Below are 16,119 nucleotides of genomic sequence, written 5' to 3'. Positions count from 1 at the left end.
GCGATTGTAAACTCATCGGAGGATTTATGACATGAAACCACTTATAGGATCATACTACAAAATTGTGGAGAACAAAAGTTTTTATTCGAATGTTCATGGAATACAAATGAACAATAGTAGGAAGGAGAAGTGGAAAACAGTGTAAAATATGAATATTATACACAAATACAAAAATTAAAATAGTGTATATATGTGAAGTATGGTTTAAGAATTTTTAGTCAATGTGAATTGCAATCACTGATTTTTTAAATGAAGAAGCTGCAATTTTCAATGTACAACAAAGGATGAAAGAATTATGTACACAATATGGTATGATCTGAGGAAAACTCTATTCGATAACTTAATGTTTAGATCATTCCTAGACTGTTGAGCCTATCCAAGAGTGAAAATGACTTGAATTCTTTCCAGAAAGCAAAATGCTGCAATAAAAACATCAAAGAAGCAGGACAGAGCAGACTCCCATCAGAAGATACAAAGAATACCTAAACCAAGTCAATAAAAAAATCATTGAAAGAAATTGTTAGTAGTGCATGAAGCATTAAAAACAATAACTGAAAAAATGGACGCTGTTTATTATAAAACTTGACTTACTACAGAGCAGCATGAACATATTTAATGCCACAGAGTTGGATACTGAAAGTTGTTAAAGACATAAATTTGATGTTTTGCATATTTATCAATAGGATTTTCAAAACTGCAAAATCCACTCAATACTTACTAATTAATATTTTGTTTGATGAAAATACTTCATAAAAACCCCAATAGTTGTTACTATCTTAATAAAATTATTATATTTTTACATATTTAACAAGATTATAATAAAAATTAGTAATTATATTTTAATCCTGATAAAAACAGTATGTCTTTCAAAACAAAAGCCAGAACTGTATTCTATGGCAAAACTAGAAAAGAATTTTTATTATGATTAATGACAAAAGAGCAGTTATGTTAATTAATTATAGATAATCACACTTAGATTGTTTTTTAATACAATAGGCTGAATAAAAAAAAGCAAACAGAATGTGCTTATATGCCTTGAAAGAGAAGTTGTAGGTGCATACAGAAGTTGTAAAGGTACACTGAAAACATAGGAATTAATACAAAAACTGATACAGCTAAGGTTCTTAGTAGACTAGTTTACTAGACACACACACACACACACACACAAACACACACACATACACACACACACAGAGGATTCTACACACCAGCTGTTACTTGGTGGCATCATGAATTACTTGGAGATCTTGTGAACTACTTAATGATATCATAGACAGCAAACACCATTCAAAACTAAAACCAAGCTATAAAGGATCTAAAATGCCCACTTCATGACAAAATAGAACCCTATGAGAATTGAAAAAAGGTTAAGTTTTTAATGTGTGAATATTTTATATGCCTGTATGTCTGTGCACCACATATGTGCCTGATGCATGAGGAAATCAAAAGAGGCTATTGGATCACCTGGAACTGGAGTTTGGACAGCTGTGAGCTGCATGTGAGTCTGGGAATTGAACTTGTGTCCCTGCAAGACGAACAAGAGCTCTTAATCACTGTGCCATCTCTAGCCCACAAAACTATGAATTTTAAGCAAAGAATTTTTAAGCATGAAAAATACAAAAGACCACTGAATATGTAAACTAACTTTCAAACTATAAAACTTAATATTTACAAAATAAATCACAAATATATTTGGCACACAGAATATAAATATATTGTGATATAATATAATGTGTAAATTGAAGATTAATATGCAATATTTATTTAAATGATAAAGTAACTTTTAATGAACTCAATTAAATAGAAACAAAGAGAGCAATACAAAGAAGTAATGAAACCAGAGTCTATCACAAATAGACAAACAGTACCCAAACTAACTAAAGGACATAGACAGAATATATAAATTAACAAAATCAGAAACAAAAATGGAGAAAAAAGGACAGACACTGAGGAAATGCAAAGAATCATTATGTCCTACTTCAAAAATCTGTACTCCACAAAATTGGAAATCTAAAAAAATAGACAATTTTCTTGACAGATACCACTTACCACACTTAAATAAAGATCAGATAAACAGTTTAATTAGGCCTATAACCCCTAAGGAAATAGAGGCAGTCATTAAGTCTCCCAACAAGAAGGAAAAAAAAAAGTCCAGGACCACTGTTACCTTGATCCCCAAACAACATGAAGATTCAACAAAGAAAAAGAATTATAGGCCAATTCCCCCTCATAAGCTTTGATGCAAAGGTACTCCATAATATACTTGCAAATGAATCCAAGAACATATCAAAAAGATCATCCACCATCATCAAGTATGCTTCATCCTAGAGACACAGGGATGGTTCAACATATGAAAATCTGTCAATGTAATCTACCATATAAACAAGCTGAAAGAAAAAACACATGGTCATCAATCACATTGGCTCCTAAAGAGAAAAAACATTGACAAAATCCAGTACCCCTTCATGATAAAAGTCTTAGAGAGATCACAGACACAAGGGACATACCCAAACATAATAAAGGCAATTTCCAACAAGCCTATAGCCAATATTAAATTAAATGGAAAGAAACTCAAAGCAATTTCAATAAAATCAGGAACAAGACAAGGCTTTCTACCCTCTATAGATCTATTGAATATGGTAATTGAAGTTCTAGCTAGAGCAGTAAGACAACTAAAGGAGATGAATGATAGTATACATAAGTGACCCCAGAAATTTTAATAGACAACTTAACGCAGTTGATAACCACCTTTAGTGAAGCAGCTGAATAGAAGATTAACAACATCATCAACAGCAATAACAACAACAAACCAACCAGTAGCCTTCCTAAATACAAATGACAAAGGAGCCGAGAAAGAAATCATGAAAACAATACCTTTGAAATAGCCATTAACTCTAACCAAGCAACTGAAAGACTTGTAGAATAAAACCTTCAAGTTTTTGAAGAAGAAGATATCAGAAGATGGAAAGATTTCCTATCTCATAGATAAATAGATTAGCAAAGTAAAAATGGCCATCCTACAAAAAAAAGAAATATTCAGATTCAATGAAATCTCTATCACAATCCCAACACAATTCTTTATGGACCTTGAAAAAAATTTTCATGTAGATAAACCAAAAACCAAGCATAATTTTTTTTAAAAAATCCTATACAATTAAAGAAATTCCAAAGGTATCACCATCCATGATTTAAAGCTGTATACACACCTGTAGTAATAAAAACTACATGAAATTGGCATAAAAACAGACATATTGATCAATGGAGCAGAATTGAAGACCCAGAAGTAAATCCATGCACCCTTGGACACCTAATTTTGATGAAAAAGTCAGAAATATACAATGGGAAAAAGAGAAAGCATCTTCAATAAATGGTGCTGGTCTAACTGGATGTTGGTATGTAGAAGAATGCAAGTAAATCCATATCTGTCACCCAGCGCAAAACTCAAGTCCAATTAGATCAAAGACCTCAACATAAAACAAGATACACTAAACCTTGTAGAAAAGTGGGCATAGTCTTGAACAGGAGACAACTAGCTGAACAGAACACCAATAGAGCAGGCAGTAAAATCAATAATTAATAAATGGGACCTCACAAAACTGAAAAGCTTCTGGAAGGCAAAGGACATTTTCAAGAGGACACCACAGCAGCTGTCAGAATGGGAAAAGATTTTCACCAACTCCAAATCTGAGAGCTAATGCCCAAAACATGCAAAGAACTCAAGAAAGCAAAATGTGGTGAAGATCTAAACAGAGAATTCTCAACAGCGGAATCCAAAGTGGCTGAGAAACACTTAGAGAAATGTCAAACATCCTTAGCTATCAGGAAAATACAAATCAAAACGACTTTGAGATTCCGTCTTAAACCCGTCAGAATGGCTGAGATAAAAACACAAGTGACAGCTCCTGCTGGCGAGTATGTGGAACAAGAAAAACACTCCTCCATTACTGGGAGGAGAGCAAACTTAAACAGTCACTTTGGAAATCAGTAGAGTGGTTTCTCAGAAAATTGGGAATCGATCTACCTCAAGACCCAGCTGTACCACTCCTGGGCATATACCCAAAAGATGCTTCATCCTACCACAAAGACACATGTTCAACTATGTATATAACAGCTTTATTTATAATAGCCAGAAACTATAAACAACCTAGATGTCAACTAAAGGATGGGTAAAGAAAATGTGGTACATTTACAGAATATGGTATTACTTAGTTGTTTGAATCAATGCTGTCATGAAATTTGCAGGCAAATGAATGGAACTAAAAAAAAATCATCTTGAGTAAAGTAACCCAGACCCTGAAAGACAAACATGGTATATATTCACTTTAAGTGGATGTTAATCATGCTGAGAGATCAGAGCTTTTGGGTACAGACTTCATCTTAGAGAACCTGACCTAAGGTTGAACTTGTTAAGTAACAAACTAGCACCTGGCATCTGTTTCCAGGTTATTCCCCAACAAATCGACACCTCTAGGTTACAAGCCTGACACTTCACTTTCTAACAACCACGAATCAGGAAGAACGCAAAAGTTAAGTTTATGGTTTAGCTCTCCAAACCAGCCAATCAACGTTAAAGGCCATAATGGCCCCCTAATCAGATGTGTGCCAGGCTAGATATCTCCTTCTTGCCTCTATAAATACTTGCCTGAAACTAGGCTCAGGGACATCCCCTCCTTTTCTGCACACCTGAAACACGGTGAGGCCTAAACTCCAGCTTAAATAACGAAACCCTGGTGAGATTGCATTGGAATCGGTTCTGTTGGAATTGGTGGTCTTTTGGGATTCATGAATACTTTCTGGCCCAACAAAGGAACAGTCCACAGACACATAAAGGCTGAGCAACAAGGAGGGTTTAAGGGAGGTTGCAATGATCACCCTGGGAAGAGGAAATAAAATACATTTCACAGGTGGACTTGGGGGTGGGTAGGGTTGGGAAAAAGAAGGACCAGGTGTGGAGAGGGAGGAGGGAAGGAGAAAAATACTGAAATGACTGGAATTATGTGCATGGGGCGGGGATGTATTTCAGGGATGAGTTAGAAACAGTGCAATGGAAAATCCATGGAAAGTAACCCAAGAAAAACTCCTAGTAATGGAGGGGACACTGAGCCTGAACTGGCCATCTTGTGTAACCAAGCAGAATTGGGACACCAACCCAGCCACAAAAGCTTCACCCTACTCTTTGTCTTGCCTGCAGAGTGTTCTGGGAGTGTAGTAGCAGCAGCAGCAGCAGCAGCAGCAGCAGCAGCAGCAGCAGCAGCAGCAGCAGCAGCAGCAGCAGCAGCAGAGTAAGCAGAAAGACTTCATCTAATAACTGATGTAAGTATGTGCAGAGTTCCACAGTCAAATATTAAGTGGAGCTGAGGGAAGTCTTCAGAGGACACAGAGGAAGAATAAACAGAACCAGGGGGGTCAGGGACACCAAAAACAGCCAACAGAATCAGCTGACAGGGACTCTTGAGGCCTCGCCGAGATCAGGAAGCCTGTGGAGGTCTGACCTAGGTCTTCTGCATGTATACTACGGCTGAGTAGATCGGTGTTCTTGTGGAATTCCTAACAGTGCGAGCCGGGGCCATCTTTGACTCTTTGCCTGGGTGTGGGACCCTTATTCTCTTACCAGGTTGCTTTTTAAAGCGTTGATGTGATGGTATACGCCTGGTTTTATTGTAGCTTATGTTGTGTTTGGTTGATAACCCTGGGAGGCCTGCTCTTTTCTGAGAGGAGAAGTAGGAGGGAGTGGCTCTGGGGAGAAGGCAGGTTGCAGGAAGAAACTTGGGAGGGGACGGAGTAGAGAGAAGAACCTGCAGTTGAGATGTAATATTTGAGAGAAAAATAAAAATTCTTTCATTGCTACGATAGACAGACAGACAGACAGACAGACAGACAGACAGACAGACAGACAATAGATAAAATCCTTCCAGGCAATAATTTCATTCCTCAGAATTACCTTGGTTTTAACTTCTAATAAATTGCTACCCTTTTAACCCATGCCATTTGTAATAACAAATTGATGAAGATGAGCTGCAAATAATTGGGGACTTAAAAGTGAACAAATGCGTGTTTATGACATATTCATAAATGTTATTAAATAACAGGAACTTTGAGAACATTGATATTATACCTTTTCTGTTAGATAAGAAATAAAGAGTGAGGGGAGGGTAGAGAAAAACAGTCTACGAATCTGTCTAACGTTGAGTTTTTAATTCTGAGAGAAGGATTTAGATTTTATTGTTGCCTGGGCTGTGTTGGGAAGAGCTTTGCAACGCTCTTCAGTGTCTGTATGACTTAACATTTCTGTGATAAATTTGCGTTTATGGTATAAAATACAGATATTTGAATATGAGGGTTTTTAAGGTCCTTCTCTTAAAGTTCGATGTTGTAGCTCTCTTACTCAGATGCTTGCCTAGCATGCACAAAGCATTGAGTTTGGTCCCCAGCACCTCACAAACCAGGGTGATTGCACGTGTAAATTTCTCTCTGGACTTGGATCCTCTTAGCTACACAGCGAAGTAGAGACCAGACTGAGATGTATGAGACCCCTCCTTCAAAAAGAGAGTTCTGCTCCCTGGAATACACTCACAAAGCCTATTCAACTACCCATGGATACCTGGGTAAATCACATGTTGTCAGTTACTAGAAACAACTTCCACAGAAACAGGAGTTTCCAGGCCCTAAAGTGACTGTCTGGAACTCATGACCATTATTACATAACTGTGTAAGTCCCTGCTGTCTAATTATATATCGCGTGTCTGTAAGAGACATGAAAAATGAGTAGCAGGGTACAGTAAGAGAAAAAATGCATGTTTATACGTGCTCATTCTTTGGGAGATGGCACATTACATTCTAACGACAATAAGGTGAGATGCAGAGGTTCCTTCTAAGCCTCGGGATCATTATTTTAGATTTCAGTTACCTATGCTAATTCAAAAATATTAAGCAGAGTACTCCCAAATTAAACAATTTCTGAGTTTTAAATTGTGTGTCCTTGAGAGTAGCATGATAAAGTCTCCCTGCCCCCCCTCTTCCTCCTCTTTCCTTCCATCCAAGGCATGCGCACTATATACACTATTAACTCATTGGTCACCTAAGAGCTTCTCGGTTACAATGTGTTCTATTGTGCCCTAGGGCTTGTGTTCAAGATACACTCATTTTAATCAGTAATGCTCCCAAAACACAAGAGTAGTGGTGCTGGCAATTTACATATGACAAAGAGAAAACATGAAGTGCTTGCTCCGAAATAGGAGGTTAATTTTTTTCAACTTAATATGAAGAGAGAATGACTATAATGGGAGGTTATTAAGATCTGAATTATAAGAACTTTTGAAAGAAACCATATTCATAAAGTTCTATTACAATGTATTATTGTAATCAATCAAATGTATTATTTAGCCTTTATTAATCTCTTTATACTTATGTATCAAAGTATACATATATGGGGAAAGCATCAAATGCACAAGGCATGATACTGTCAGAAGTTTCAGTCATTCAGGAAAGAGATTAGAACAAATCCCTGAAGATTGGGGGAGATGACTATAAATTGCAGAGTTCAAGCCTTATGTTGACAATGGTTTTAATGTCAAAGACTTTTATTTTCTTTCTCATAAAATGAGGACAAGTAATAATTCCTCCCTGGTGGATTATTGTAAGAACCAGATGGGGCAGTTGAGTTCAATCCATTGTACAATCCATAAATTACATCACCAGAGGACTTGCTTCTAATCCTTCTTATCACCTTAACAAATGACCTAGAGTTCAGCACGGAGTAAGCACTCAATAAATACTGAAAAGTCTTTCCTGATAGCTCTTAGAGGCTTTGCATATTGACCAAACTTACCAAAGAAAATCACATTAAATCCAACTCTTGGATTTTTGATATTGATTTACACTCAGTTCTCTCCCATCACCTACAAAAACGCTCCATCGATTTTTTTCTGATCAGAAAGTCTTATGACAAGCAAAACAAAACAAAAAGTAGAAAAATGTGTACAATTTTTTATGTATCTGCTGTGATAGAATAGCATTTTCTATAAAATGTAACTGAAATGCAGATCTATGGACTACAGATGATCCAGTCTACCTCAATTCAGTCCATCATAAGAATCCACGAATTGCTCTCATGTTCAGTCATTCCGAACTGAAATCCCGCTGCTGCCTTCTACAGGGACAGAAGAGAGAAAAGCCATTTCTTTAATAAGCATTGGGTAGGAAAAGTTTCTCCCTCTACTTCATTGAATGGTTTCTAACATTCAAAGAGAGGATCCATGCCCAGCATTTGTCTGAATCGAGATATCTTGAGATGATAGGTGACCACAATATATAATTTGCTTTTCAGAAATAGAGTTCTATCTCACAGGTTCTAAAGAAGAGGCTGCTGAATTGGCTTCTGAGAAGTGAAAAGGGGAGGGAAATTATTTGGTCTCCAAGTAGCACAGGAAAAGGAGCTGCAAAACATGAATAAGGACAGAGGTCATCGTTAAGTCTTCTTTCAAAGGCATTTTTAAAACGTATTCTAATTTTATTACCTTCTTATAAATGTTCAGTCATTTGATTCTGGGCACAGATATATTTACAGAAATTTTAGGAAATGAACAAAAGAAACCACATAATACAAATCTGTCTTCTTCTTCCCTTTTGTTTGAGTTAAACTTTTTTTGTCTTCAGGTTTTATGTAGACTTGGATACACTAATAAGAAATACCAGTCATACTCCCCTTTTACTCAGTTACCGTCAGTGGAAATATCATGCAAAAATTATGGCATATGGGTACAATCAACATATGCATAATTGATGTGACCTTCTGAGTTTCTGTAGCTTGCCTTAGTGTGTTTATTTCTACCATTAAATTCATACACCATCAATGCAAGAAGCCAGAGACTTCTAGCACAATGACTCCCTCCCACAACCCCTTGTTAGAAGCTTCTCTTCCCTTCCCTTGCCTCAATAACCATTAAAGATCGCTTCTTTTTCGCATAGCAAAAGCCTTCGAGATTTATCCAAGTCATCACACATGATGTGCTTCTTGATGTTAACAGAGTAGCTCAATGAGTTTTCTTAGGCTTTACAAGGCCATGCTTTGATCCCCAGCACTACAGACATGATGATGATGATGATGATGATGATGATGATGATGATGATGATGATGGTGATGGTGATGATGATGATGATGATGATGATGATGATGATTGTGGTGGTGGTGGTGGTGGTGCCGGTTCTGGTGCTGGTGGTGATGGTGATAGTGATGATGATGATGATGATGATGATGATGATGATGATGATGATGATTATGATGATCACGATGTACTTCCTTATTCTTAATAAGTATTTGGCAATATAGATAACATCATAGTCTATTTAAACATTCACCATTAGATAAATCTTGACTGTTCTCATTTGGGGAATATTGAAAATAAAGTTGCTCTGTCTTCTTGGTAAGATCAGGACCTCTAGCAGCTGCTTCCAGATGTTCTAAGGATGAGAGTCATTAAAAGAAATATATGGAGTCTCCTTCAAACAAAGAGGGGAAGAGCCTAAGAAACTCGTGAAGAAAAAGCGGAGCCACAAACACGTTCATATGAAAGGCAGGCTGGACACAGTTCTAATCTTTCCTTCAAGGGGATGGGGCAGAAGCCATATCTAAAAGGTCAACCTGGTGAGCTATGGTGAAGAGACTGGTGGCCCCAAGTTCTCAAAAGTCCCACATTTAGTGTCAGGTTATGGTGAGGCACCTGTTTCTTCAGTTGACGTATCAGTCATGCAAAGCCGTCTCCTTCTGTCACTCTACATGATTCAGAGAGCAATGGCCAGGCACTGAGAGGGAGCACTGTTGAATTAAATATTAATAAGTAAAACTCTGTGGTGTAGTTGTTCTTCGATAGTTTGTGTTCCCAAATCAAAGACACACATACAACCTTTATATTTTAATATGCTTTAATGAACACAATAACTGAACCACTGCCTAACTCCATTACCTCCTGTTGATATGAATTCTGAGTTATTACTTACTAATTCTATGTTCTATCTTGGCTACTCCAGACCCACTTGAGGTGCCCTCTGGGTCCCGCTCTCCCAGTTCCTTCACATGGTGGTTATGCCTCTCTGTCCTTCACTCTTCTCAGATATGGCATCTCTCCTCTCCTCCCCATCTCCCAGCATGGAAGATCTCATCTTCTTCCTCCTCCCAATCCCAAGCCCAGGAATCCTAAAATCCTGCCTCTGTCTGTCTTCTCCAGCTATTAACTGTTGGCATCTTTATATACCAATCAGAAGCAGGAAGGAAAGGTTCCCAGAAGCTGTGTGCAGACATTCTTGTGCAAATAGGTTTTTTTTTTGGGGGGGGGACATAATTAGCTTTGGAATACAAGCAGTTACAGAGCACATTGAGCAAACCCATCTTGTACTGCACTTTGAGCAAAACTATGCTGCCCAGACTATTAAGCAAAATTGTCCTACTCTGGGTCCTGATAGCCCCAAAGCAAGAAACATCTGTAAGAAACAATTGTGAAGAACAGGAGAACCAGACACTGGCCAGCTGGAAAGTGAAGGTTATGGTTAGGCTAGATTCTAGCAGTCAAGTGCATTGCTGTTCCATCAATGACTTTGGCCAGGAGCAAAATAAGAGCAGAGTACAATAGATACAAGGCCGAGATAATAGCCTGCTAACTGATTGTTCAAACAAAGTTGTCATATACACGCAAACAACCAAACAGAGTCAGAAGATTGTATTTATATAACTGTAAATCAAAAAGTATATACACTACATTTAAATGTATGAATACACACACACACACACACACACACACACACACACACACACAAACACACCACATATACACATCCGTAGACTAACAATAATTCTAGTCCAGACATGAGAAATGCTGTCCAAGCTGATGCTCAGGGTACACCTAGTAACTCACAAAACAACATAGACTGTTGCTGTTGCCCTTGGACGCCTCACAGAGGCTGCAAGTAAGCTCCTATTGCTGAAGTCACTGTACACTTCGGACACTGGAGTTTGAAGATTCAAGCTGGTTCTAACCTAAAAGCCTTCTTTCTGCAGTCCACCTTCCAAAGTTTCAGAAAATACTGTGTAAGCTTCCAAGTGAAAGACTCGATCCATAGTCCTTTTATAAAAGCACTCATTTTTATTATGTGTGTGTGTGTGTGTGTGTGTGTGTGTGTGTGTGTGTGTGTGTGTATGAGATGCCCTTAAAGTTTGGGTACAGACAGTTGCAAGCCAACTGACATGGGTGTTAGGAACCAAGCACAAGCCGTTTACATGTACTCATGTACTCTTAACCATAGCCATCTCTCCAATGCTCCGTTTTCTTCCTATCCTCTTTTTTCTTTCTTTTCTTTTTTTTTTTTTTTTCGGAGCTGGGGACCGAACCCAGGGCCTTGCAATTGCTAGGCAAGCGCTCTACCACTGAGCTAAATCCCCAACCCCCTATCCTCTTTTTTCAATCTTTACTTCTCCACATTCTCTGTTTCATAGTTTTCTTCTTACTGTGCTAGTAAAAGTATCTTTGTTTTTCTCCTGTTTATTTCTTTTTTCTTGTTATATATGTATCTAATTTCACTTATGAATCATTTTTACTATGGGACAAATTTTACACTTTTCGTTTTATTTTCCTTTCTTTGTTTTGATCTACATTTTTACTTTCTCCCTCACTATGTTTATCAGCATCTTCACTATATATTATTTTCTTTTTCTTATGACATATTTGGGGTTTTATTCTACTTCTTAAATTTGTATAATTTTACTTTTCAGCTTTCACATTTTTTTTTACTTTAAAAAAGTTTTGATCTTTGCTCTTTTCTCTTTCCTTCTCTAACATTCTTCTCCATTCCTTTAACTTTCATTCGATTAACATTGTTTCTTGACTTTCCCCTTTATCTGCCTCCTTACTTTATCCCACTCACTTACTGTTTTTGTGTAGGCATAATGTTTTTGCGTACTGTGGGTTGGTGTCTATATGCAGGTGAGGGCAGGCACAAGATAAGGCAAGGCCCGTGATTGGGCAGTGAAAAAGAAAGGCGGGATTTCCGGAAACGTAGCCTGCCTCTTGTCCTCTACTTCCGTGGGGTCCTGGCAGGTGGCGGTGACAGAGTGGGTCCCAGGACTAGTGGCGAGAGTTATCACTATGTTGCTTTGGTTATCCCGAAACTTGCTGTGTAGGCCAAGCTGGCCTTGAGCTCACAGAGATCCTCCTGTTTCCATCTCCTGAGTGCTGGAATTAAAAGCGCATGCAACCAGATCTCTAACTGCTCCTGTGGCAGCCTGTGTGCCAGCATCCTGGAACCTGGAGCCATCAATTTACACTGAAGCCCAAGTGATCTAGAGTGCAGATGCATTTTGAGGCTAGTGTCTCAGTGACTATCAAAGAACTGCTGGGATTGTCTTGGTGAACTTGTGGCTAGTCCCACCTTCCATTCCTTGGTCACCATTGAAGATCAGTGTACAGAAGAGACAAGATGTGGTCTAGCAGATCATATGACAAAGGACCTCAGAATGCCTCCAGTGGTGAGTCTGGCCTGAGGAAAACAAGAGATGATCTTTCTGCAAGCTGACAGCATGCGTGCGGGGATAAGAAAGATGTCTATAGAAGAAAATGTTCCTCCTCTTCCCATTATTCAAAACAACAGTCGCCCCATAAAGGGGCTTCTTGTTTTTCCAGAAAATCAGGTGTAGATCGAAAGACCTCCCCACACAGCAGATCTAGATCCAGTGGAAGACACTCTACAAAACAAAGCAAACTGCATTCTTCCCATGGTTCAGAGCTTAGGAAGTCCAAGCATGTTCATTCCTCCTATAAACGGTGAAGTGAAGAAAAGCCAGAAGGAGGTAAAAAGAGACCTGGCCAGTCTTTGAAAACATCCAGAGACAAACACCCAAAAAGTTCTTCAGCAGTTCTTTCATCGGAAATTTTAAACAAACTTAGAAGGTTTGATGAAAAGGGACTTCCTAAAGCTGCAGGCAAGCAAGCTGTCAAAAAGCCAGAGATAGCAGAGGAAAGCGACTTACCTCAAATTTCTGAGTTTGAAGTTATGGATCAGACACAAGAATCCGAGTCAAACAAAACAGATCACACAGTGTTCATTGATGACCAAGTAACCAATCGCCGTAAAGCAATAGTGTCAAAAACCAAGGAAATTGAACAAGCCTACTACCAAGACTGTGAGACCTTCGGAATGGTGGTGAAAATGCTGGTTGAAAAAGACCCTTCGTTAGAAAGGTCCATTCAGTTTGCACTTAGGCAGAATTTACATGAAATAAGTGAACGCTGTGTGAAAGAGCTCAGGCAGTTCATTGCAGAGTATGATGCTGCTGCTTCCTAAGAACTGGTGCTCTAGCAGAAAGTATTTCTTGATTGTCATTCCAGAATTGTATAAATACCTCATATATGGAATTTTTGTGATGAAATACTAGCAAGTATCTGAAATGGTGAGCTTAAAATAATCTTCAGAAATGTTTCTACCTATGGAACCTTGTGGTTCATACACTCACCAGTGCTCAGTTTGTGGCTTAGCCTGCTGAGGAGGCTTAATTATTTATGTTCTGTAGTCTTCCAAGTAGAATCTATAGCCCAAGTGTACTTTATGGTTAGAGATTGACCTTCATAGTAGATGGTAGCATGTAAAAATGTTAGGATTTGAGTTGTGATTTTTATTGACTTCTTAGGCTTTATTGTTCTTATTAAAATATCCTACATTAAACTATGTTTTCTTAATAAACTAGTACTTTGGTACCTTAAGAGAAAAAGAAAAAGAAAAAGAAAGGCGGGGCAGAATTTTTGAAAGGCAAGAGAGATAGGAGAAGAGAAAAAAGGAGAGAAAATGGAGGAAGAGGAGCATGACCCACCCCCATGTGGCTTTAAATGGGTAGCTGTGAATATCTTATAAAGTATGGATTGTTACAGGACAATTTGTGTTATCTACGTGGGCAGTTTATATCAATATCAATTGGCTCTGAGGTTTTGTGTGAACATTTTGTGGAGTAAGAATTTACGGATAAAAATCTGATTGATAAATTATAAGCTTCTGGGGTTTTGATTTCACTGGGAATGTGAGCAGAGTCCACAGCAAGAGAGCCAAGAGATAGGTGGTCTCTGTATGGGACTAGCATAGCAGTAACCCACCTTGGGAACTAGATGGATGGTCACTGATGAGGCTAGCCATGATGGTGAGATCCCTGCAGGGAACAGAGAGTAGCTGGCTGGCAGTAGTGTGGGATGGAAATTGGGAACTTAGAGAGTCAGGTGGAGATGCTTTGAGAGCTCTGGGCCTGAGAGTCTGCCAAGTCTGACTGACTGAGATGAAAATACCCCAAAGATGCCATGTGACCTGATGGCGCTAGCAATAGCATGAGTTAGTGTTTCTTTAATAATTACTGAAACAATGTACTATGTAAATATTATTTATCCTTATATTATTCAAATGATTCCTCTGTTTCTTGTTGCAATCTGGACATGACATTGTAATACTTATTTTAAATAACTTCTGTTTCAAGTTTGTGTGAACATTGTTTCCCATTTATTCTCTTGTCAAAAAAAAAGCTGGTCAGCCAATAGCTGACTGAAGAAAGAATAGTGTCGGACTTCCACGAAGGACTTCCACAAACCAGGAGAGAGTGGAAGGAGCAAAAGAGGATTTAGCAAAAAGAATAATAGGAAACATTATGGGAGAGCACACCTGCAGCCAGAAAGAGCAAGACCAATACTAAAAGGCAAGTATCTCTGTGATTTTGGCTGGGAGGTAGTCAGATTAGAATGGATCAATGACTTCCCATGTATTGTGCAGGAAAGCTTGATTATATAAATTTAGTAGTCCCTGTATTGTTCAGATATAAAGAGAAATACTGCCACTTTTAAAATATAATTACATTTTTACATTTACACTACGTACAAATCAGAATTCTCTAGTGGAATACAATCAAGAAAATGAGCGTATATTATGAAAGGTATTTATTATACTTGCTTCTGTGATTCTGACAGCATATCCCAACAGTGGCTGTTTGTATTCTAGACAGGCTGAAAGCCCAGTAACTGCTCAATCCACGGGGCTGGATACCTCAGCACTCCTGGTGAAATGATGAAGTACAGAAGGATTCCTGGGCAGGTGACCATCTTTAGTCCTCGTTTGTTCAGGCTGAAGAAGTTAGACTGCAATGGCAGCAATAGCAGCAACTGAAGAGGAGAGTCATTCACCAGGAATAATGAAAGCAAGCAGGCAAACATATCACTGCTTTTCTTCACATCTTTTTATCTCTGGATCATAAGCAGGATGAAGATAAAAATCACCAAGAAAATTTGGATTTTAAAAAGTAGCAACATTAAAATGTAAAACTCAGTGAATCATAAAAATTCCAGTGGAAAGCATCAACAAAAGACTTGGATAAGAAGAAAGGCTATCAGAGGTGGAGGACAAGGTTGAGGAAATACTATATTCAAAAATTAATTTAAGAAGGACACATGCTCCACTGTGTCCATAGCAGCCGTATTTATAATAGCCAGAAGCTGGAAGGAACCCAGATGTCCTTCAACAGAGGAATGGGTACAGAAAATATGGTACATTTACACAATGGAGTACTACTTGGCCATTAAAAACAATGAGTTCATGAAATTCTTAGGCAAATGGATAGACCTAGAAAATATCCTGAGTGAGGTAACCCAATCACAAAAGAACACCCATGATATGCACTCACTGATAAGTGGATATTAGCCCAAAGGCTCAGAATAACCAAGAAACAATTCACAGACCATATGAAGCTCAAGAAGAAAGAAGACCACAGTGTGAATGCTTCACTCCTTCTTAGAAGGGGGAACAAAATACTCATGGGAGGAAATACAGGTTCAAAGAGTGAAGCAGAGACTGAAGGAAAGGCCGTCCAGAGACTGCCCCACCTGGGGAATCCATCCATTATGCATCCACCAAACCCAGTCTCTATTGCTGATGTCAAGAAGTGCTTGCTGACAGGAGCCTGATATGGATGTCTCCTGAGAGGCTCTGCCAGAGCCTTACTGACACATATGAGGATGCTTGCAGCTAACCATCCAAGTGAGCATGGGGACTTCAGTGGAGGAGTTAAAGAAAGAAGGAACTGAAGGGGTTTGCAATCCCATAAAAAGA

At 38.5% G+C, this 16,119-nt stretch overlaps 1 pseudogene; it reads left to right on the top strand.

Annotated features, from left to right (window-relative positions):
* Positions 1-12,332: 12,332 nt before the first annotated feature.
* Positions 12,333-13,545, top strand: Pphln1-ps3 (periphilin 1, pseudogene 3; annotated as a pseudogene).
* Positions 13,546-16,119: the final 2,574 nt, after the last annotated feature.

Source organism: Rattus norvegicus, chromosome 16 (genome assembly GCF_036323735.1).
Source record: "Rattus norvegicus strain BN/NHsdMcwi chromosome 16, GRCr8, whole genome shotgun sequence".
NCBI classification, from domain to species: Eukaryota; Metazoa; Chordata; class Mammalia; order Rodentia; family Muridae; genus Rattus; species Rattus norvegicus.
This window is presented reverse-complemented; position numbering and strand designations above follow the sequence as displayed.